We start from the raw sequence: 7,966 nt of genomic DNA on the forward strand, positions 1-7,966 counted from the left end.
ACACTGCACTATGAGAAGAATTCTGGTACAATGAGTGTCTCTGGCCTCTAGGAGTACCAACAATCGCCTGTGAGAGATCGAGGCAGGGGGGTGCAGCAGCAGCAGAGATCGAGGAAGAGGCGCTGCGACCGCAAAGATCGAGGAGGGGGCAGATATCGGGGGGGGGGGGGGGCTGCAACTGCAGAAATCGAGGCTGGGCTGCAACAGCAGAGATCAAGCCAGGGGCTGCGACAGCAGAGATCGGGGGCGCTGCCACAGCAGAGATCGGGGTGCGCTGCCACAGCAGAGATCGGGGGGCGCTGAGATCAAAGTGATTGTGGGGGGGTGCTGAGAACACAGTGATCGGGGGTGCTGAGACCACAGTGATCGGGGGGTGCTGAGACGGCAGAGATCGGGGAGGGGGGCGCTACGACCGCAGTGATCAGGGAGGGGGGCGCTGGGACCGCAGTGATCGAAGAGGAGGGCGCTGCGACGGCAGAGATCAGGGAGGGGGGAGGACATCGGGGAGAGGGACGCTGCGACTGCAGAGATCGAGGCAGGGGCTGCGACAGCAGAGATCAGGGTGCGCTGCCACAGCAGAGATCGCGGGTGCTGAGACCACAGTGATCGGGTGGGCTGCGTCCACAGTGATGGGGGGGCGCTGTGACCGCAGAGATCGGGGAGGGGGGGCGCTGCGACCGCAGAGATCGGGAAGGGGGCGCAACGACCGCAGAGAGGGGGGCGCTGCGCCTGCAGAGATCGGGGAGGGGAGCGCTGCGACCGCAGAGATCCGGGAGGGGAGCGCAGCGACCGCAGAGATCCGGGAGGGGAGCGCAGCGACCGCAGAGATCCGGGAGGGGAGCGCAGCGACCGCAGAGATCCGGGAGGGGAGCGCAGCGACCGCAGAGATCCGGGGGGGGGGGGGGGGTGCAGCGACCGCAGAGATCCAGGAGGGGGGGCGCTGCGACCGCAGAGATCAGGGAGGGGGGTGTATATTGGGGAGGGGGCGCTGCAGAGATCGAGGCAGGGGCTGCGACAGCAGAGATCGAGGCAGGGGCTGCGACAGCAGAGATCAGGGGGCGCTGCCACAGCAGAGATCGGGGGTGGTGAGACCAAAGTGATTGTGGGGGGGTGCTGACACCACAGTGGTCGGGGGGGTGCTGAGACCACAGTGATCGGGAGGGCTGCGTCCACAGTGATGGGGGGGGGGCGCTACGACAGCAGTGATCAGGGAGGGGGGCGCTACGACAGGAGGGGGGCGCTGCGACCGCAGAGATCGAGCAAGGGGGCGCTGCGACCGCAGAGATCGAGCAAGGGGGCGCTGCGACCGCAGAGATCGAGCAAGGGGGCGCTGCGACCGCAGAGATCGAGCAAGGGGGCGCTGCGACCGCAGAGATCGAGCAAGGGGGCGCTGCGACCGCAGAGATCGAGGAGGGGGGCGCTGCGACCGCAGAGATCGAGGAGGGGGCGCTGCGACCGCAGAGATCGGGGAGGGGGGCCCTGCGACCGCAGATATCGGGGAGGGGGCGCTGCGACCGCAGAGATGGGGGGGGAAGGGGCGCTGCAACCGCAGAGATGGGGGGGAAGGGGCGCTGCAACCGCAGAGATCAGGGGAAGGGGCGCTGCGACCGCAGAGATCAGGGGAAGGGGCGCTGCGACTGCAGAGATCAGGGGAAGGGGCGCTGCGGCCACAGAGATGGGGGGAAGGGGCGCTGCGACCGCAGAGATGGGGTGAAGGGGCGCTGCGACCGCAGAGATGGGGTGAAGGGGCGCTGCGACCGCAGAGATCGGGGAAGGGGCGCTGCGACCGCAGAGATCGGGGGAAGGGGCGCTGCGACCGCAGAGATCGGGGGAAGGGGCGCTGCGACCGCAGAGATCGGGGGAAGGGGCGCTGCGACCGCAGAGATCGGGGGAAGGGGCGCTGCAACCACAGAGATGGGGGGGAAGGGGTGCTGCAACCGCAGAGATCAGGGGAAGGGGCGCTGCGACCGCAGAGATGAGGCGCTGCAACCGCAGAGATGGGGCGCTGCAACCGCAGAGATGGGGGGGGAGGGGCGCTGCGGCCGCAGAGATCAGGGGGAAGGGGCGCTGCGACCGCAGAGATCAGGGGGAAGGGGCGCTGCGACCGCAGAGATCAGGGGGAAGGGGCGCTGCGACCGCAGAGATCAGGGGGAAGGGGCGCTGCGACCGCAGAGATCAGGGGAAGGGGCGCTGCGACCGCAGAGATCGAAGAGGCACTTTAATCACAGAGATCGAGGGGGCACTGCAACCGCAGAGGTTCAAAAAGGGCTGTGACTGCAGCAATCCATAGAGGCTGCTACCACAGTGATCCTGGGCAGAGCAGTGACCGCAGAGAGGGTGGAGGCTGCGACTGCAGAGAGAGGGAGTGGGCTGTAGCTGCAGAGAGCTAGAGGCAGAAGTGTTGAGAGAGTGAGTGCGACGAACGGGGTCTGGAGTTTCAACAGGGAGTGAAGAGACCTACTACCAGAGAGGGCACAACTGACGAGGGAGGATGGCTACAATTAGAGAAAGAGAAAAGGCAAGTGAGAGTAAAGAGATAAGAATGTGCAACAGGCAGTGACAAGAGAGAGAGAGAGAGAGAGAGCGAGAGAGAGCGAGAGAGAGCGAGAGAGAGCGAGAGAGAGAGAGAGAGAGAGACTTGGATCACTTACAAAAGAGATTGGCAGTGGTCTCTTCATACGTTACCAAGCTATGTAGGTCTGTCTAACAAAGGGTGGTGAAGACGTACTGGGCATCGGATTGGGGTATTAACGGGGAAGGTGTACTGCACGGCTTTTAGTGTCAAGATGAAGCAACTGATGCGATGGATCTTCTCTAGGGTAGTGGTTGAAAGAAAAGCACAAAAGATTGACTTGCCTATTAAGCAGCATTAAACCAAGCCTGAAGACTGCACTTTGGTTGGTAGTTATATAGCAGCAAATTAAATTAAAGCCGATATTTCCATTAGTCAGGGCAGGTCCACCCTAGGAAATGCTATCTGGAGACTTCTGCACGGAGACTAAGAGAGTAGGATATGAGACTTTTCAGCATTCCAAGAATAAGAAAAAATATATTTTGCCAGTGGAGGGTGAAGAAAATGTCCCACAAAGAGCGAGGCTGACGTTAGAGAGGTTATTACTAAAATCAGCTGTCCCGACTAGCTGTTCATGAGATCAGAGCACAATCTCAACTGATACAGCCTCCAAAGATTCCAAGTGACATCACTACACTAGAGCGAAAATAAACATTCCATACTATGATAAAAGTTGAATAAAGGTCCTACGAAAGGCAATATTCAGGATTGGTTTTTTTAGAAGTTGCTTTCAGGGTGCGGCTTTGAGGCTCACGGGGATACACACAAGAAGCCATATGACGGAGGGTACCGGTAAGATGTTCCCAAATCAAGCGAATGCTGTGCAGCCATTCTCGGGGAGCTTCTTAATTTGGAGAGGCGACTTTAAGAATACAGCGCACCATCGGGACAAGGGGTGTCCTCCAGCAATAGTGTAAGTTTATAATATTGCATTGTATTTAATATTTATATAGGTGTCTATTTCAAAGAAGATATAAGAAAGCGATAATGGTTTGAGAAAAGAAAACACAGTATGATGGAACAAAAAAAAGGCATTAGAGAAGAAATCGGTAAAATGAAAAGGACGAGGGGATGGCGGGACAGAATAAAGTGAACCAATAAGTGAACAGAGGAAATAAAAGTGAAAGGTGAAGTAGAGTGTACAGATGGAAACTCACGGCTTAATACAGTGTAAGTAAATGAACATATATATGGAAGCTAGAATGTGAAAGCACGGGAGCAAAAGGTCACAGTACACACATTCCAGTGCCTTAGTAAAGGACCATACATTTTATGCGACATCATAATGACTGCAATAAAAAAGCACTAGAATCAGGTAAAAAAAAGTCCCCGAATACAGAACCTACCTCTGGGACTCCCTACGAAGGGTCTCATAAATTCGATTGCATCTTCTTTACAGTGTTACCAGATCCAAAAGTGAAAAACAAGCGCAATGCTCCATCAAAACAAACACAAAACAAGCACAATTTTCAGCAAAAAAACACCTAAACACGCCCAGCCCTGCACACAACGAACACAGATTACAAAATTAAGCACGAGCATAAACTCAAATGACTCTCCGTGATCAAGCAGTGTTCTTAACTTTGAGCAAATTTAATTACTGAAACTTTATGGGAAACGGCGTAATGTGATTATCATCAGACACAAAAGCAGGACTACGCTTTGTAGGCGCTCACAGACACAGAATAGGAATAGGCATTGAATGCGATCGTGGCTATTCAACAGCCGACATAGAAGAAGGAGGAGGTTACAGCGGAGCCGGCTTAAACTGCAGAACTAGAGTGTGAGTGAATATAGAATGAGTCAATTATGGACGCCATGCTGCTCGATGTAAGCGGTTTGAAATGTTTTACTATGCACTTTCATATAATTTCACTCTGATATACTAGAATGTATTGTTCCTACTCCTATTTATATCTCATTATTATCTGATGGTTTTTGTTAGAAATGGGTGATCACGGGTTGTCTTTGGTGTGTAACTTACTCTAGAGTGAGTTCCCTGCTTGGACAGGGTAAATAGTACCTCTGCCTGCCATATAGCTCTTTCTCCATGCTCCTGATAGGTTAGGAAAAAGTCTGCATTTTTTTTATATCCGACCCTGCAGCCGCAGCACTCTTCCAAGTCCCATACATGACAATCCACCCGATTCAGGCTTTAATAGAAGTCAATGGGAGAAAAGCAATCTATTTTAATTATTGTTCTAAAATCTGCCACTTTCCTCTTCTAAAATGTTGGCATGTATGACACACACACACACAGTAACCCAGTGAAAACACAATAAAAGTACTCCACACCAGTTTAGAACAAGCATTGGCATAGCCAAAAGGTCTCACCTTTGGCACCATTTAATTGTTTAGCCAGAGCAATTGGGTTTGGCAAAGTTTTGCAGCTATGTCAGCCTAGCGAACATATATGCCTAAGTAGAAAAGAGAGCGTTTGATGTACCCAGCGACTGAAGATCTTGTTAGTGTGGATTAAAACAATACAGAGGCCATAATGTTTTAATAAAATGTGTGTTGTTTTCAATATATCAACTTTAGAAGGCTGAGGGACAGAGATCCAAGTGCAATGTACACAAAGTTTGGCTGTAGCAAAGTACTGTGTTTTCATTGTGTAGTTTTTAATATTTGTAATAACCGCTCTTTCACATTACCAGCACCTGTGTGCACTGTGTCTGTTTTAACATATTGTGTTAGCATAAACTTGTGTTTGCACAGGTCCTCCAATGCACACTAATGGGCATTTTGCAAAAGCATGTTGTTGCTGAAAACGTGAAGTTTAAAACGTATTACTGCTGGCAGACAGGGGAGGGAAGGACAGAGAGAAGTGCGCACAGAGAGTCATGTAGTTATACAAAAGCAAAGAGAGTTATTACTTTCTGTCTGAGGATGCAAGAGTCACAGCTGTGAGCCCAGCATAACAGAGTTAATAACAGGAAGAGCGCTGTGACCCCACCCTTCTAGTCAGCATGTACTGCAGTAATCAGACTGGGGTTTATGGACAAAGGAAGGACACTGTTTATACTTTTATCCCATGAAGGAACAAAGAGAAAGAAAACCCTTAGATAAACAGTATAAGCATAAATAATGCCAAATGATGCTTTTTTTGTGTTTCCAGGTATGGGTTGCAGATTGCAGCTATTTTGTACATTTCATCCTCAGCCAAACCGGATCTCAGCATGTCTTTCAGCGTGTCTTTTAGTAACGGAGGTCAAATGTCTCTCTCACACGTACACATACATCTCCACAGCTTAAGGCAACATTCCACCCGACTGACGGTAGGTATTGTTGTCCGCACATCAGTGCAAAGCTTCACTTGTGTTTTCATTTGCGCTGTGCCATGTGCTGTGACTCTGCCCTGCAGCAACCCTGGCCTGACCCAAGTGCGATAAGAGCAGGAACATAAACATCTTGGTACTTGAGAAGCCACCAGCTTTCTGATCGACTGACCATATTTATTGTTGTGCACACGTGAATGAAAAGCTCCACATGTGTTCTCATTTGCACTGTGCCGTCTGCTGTGGCTTTTCCCAGCACCAACTCTGGATGACCCAAAGCGCGATAAGAGAACGAACATAAAAAACTTGGTATTTGAGAAGTCACCACGCTCAAAAAGTTTATAATATGAATGTTCTTGCAATCTTTTTTCCGGTGCTGCGCATCCAAATTATTTTTCCACTAAACAGAGACGAGACAATTGTTACATTCCAATCTCTCCTTCACTGTGATAACTTAAAAATATTTGTATTTCTTTTTTGTGCTCAATACCACTTTCTAGCCATTTCACAGGGTGCATTAATTAATGGCAGAGAGAACAAGATTGGCGGTCTATATCTAAAAGTGAAACTAGCCCGAATCATAAAAGCAGCGATGGGCGGGACGTGGCGACATCACAGAACAATGATACTAGAAATAAGCTGTGAGGGGCAGGGGGTGTTGTTGGGTGATGGCACGGGGAGATTAAGTGAACTGCATGTAGCGCCTTGTGCCAGCAAGCGGCGAGAAGAGGGCAGAAATAAATAAATAGTGCACTCAAATAAAACATATGGCCCATAGTGAAAGTATCAATGTAGCAGAGGCAGTCGCCAGGGCAAGAACAAAACAGACACAAGACGGGACAAATATACACTATTCACCAACGAAAACTATGGAATTTGTAAAGGCAGACCAACCAACCAATGAAAAGCGGTGGGCATGTGTTGTGCGTGTTCAAAACCCACAGAGGGACTACAGCATGCCTCGCCTATAGGCTCGACCTAAAAATAGCCAATATTTATTTGAGTAAAAGAAGACCAAATGACAAAAATCCAACTTGCACAAGTCAAGAAATGAATTCTGCAATATTAAATTCAAATACAGTGCTTAGAAATCAATAGTTTCAACTGGGGCTATCTGGTAATGTTTGACCAGGACAAATCCACAAGTTCAGTCCGACCGCCATGGAGTGCAGGCTGGCTTCAGGAGTTATGCAGACCCTGGTACAGTACCTTGGATGCATCAAAAATCAACGACGATGCAAGACGCAGGGGAGGTGAGGTGTTGTGGAGGCAGGTGAAGCGTTGGTTCCTTACTGCTGTGCAGGCGTTGGCACGTTGGTGCTCAGGGACCATACGTTGCGCAAAGGAGGTGTGGAGTCACTGTAGCAAGTGCTGCATCAGTTCCCGGAGGCGGTGCAGGGTCATTGAGCTGCTAACGCCTCGGGACGATGCGATGGGAGGGGATGCGTTGGTTGTAGGAATGGTACCTCATTTCCTTATGGCTGTGTGGTGTTGATGATGAAGTAGGCGTCCAAGGACGATGCGTTGTGCACAGGAGGTGATGCGTCACTTTAGGTGAGGAGTCTGTTCCAATAGTGGTGCTGCGTCAATGAAGCTTCGAAGGTCAGGTGGCGATGCTTCGATTCCACTGCGTCGATGTTGAACCACTGGACCACAGGCACTGCGTTGGAGCAGTGAGTCACAGACTTCGGTGAAGCGATTCTTGAGGCCCCCGCAGTGGCGCTTCTTTGTGGGCGCTGCAGCAACGTCAGGGCTTGCATTATAAGTCTCTGTTGCTGCGTCGAGGTAGGACCATATAGCTGCGGCGAGTTTTGCAGCAATGCACCAGTTCTAAAGAGACACTTAAAGTCGATGTGTTGGTTTCTTCTTTCAGCACAAAAACTTGCTTACATGTACCCAGAGCTGGATTTGGCTCCACTTGGCAGACTAGGGCTCTAAGCAGAGGAGCCCAGGTGCTGAAGGTGAAATCTTTGATAGCCCTGAAACTTCCAACAGGAGGCAAGCTCAACTCAAGCCCTCAGAAGAGGGAGATTGCGTCATACAGTAATCTCTAGTCACTGTAGGAGGCATTCTAAGGAGTACAGAGAACAGGGGCCTTATATACCCCCACAGGGGC

General features: G+C 51.0%; 1 protein-coding gene across 4 annotated transcripts in view; it reads right to left on the minus strand.

The window, feature by feature from the left end:
- SUPT20H (SPT20 homolog, SAGA complex component) overlaps positions 1–4,034 on the minus strand; it is a 393,294-nt gene extending 389,260 nt beyond the window's left edge. For all 4 annotated transcript variants that reach the window (XM_085621731.1, XM_085621733.1, XM_085621730.1 and 1 more), the window contains exon 1: positions 3,919–4,034. The gene's annotated coding sequence lies outside the window, so the exon portion shown is untranslated. The remainder of the gene's footprint in view (positions 1–3,918) is intronic.
- Between the last annotated feature and the right edge of the window lie 3,932 nt (positions 4,035–7,966).

This window comes from Triturus cristatus, chromosome 8, assembly GCF_964204655.1.
Source record: "Triturus cristatus chromosome 8, aTriCri1.1, whole genome shotgun sequence".
NCBI classification, from domain to species: domain Eukaryota; kingdom Metazoa; phylum Chordata; class Amphibia; order Caudata; family Salamandridae; genus Triturus; species Triturus cristatus.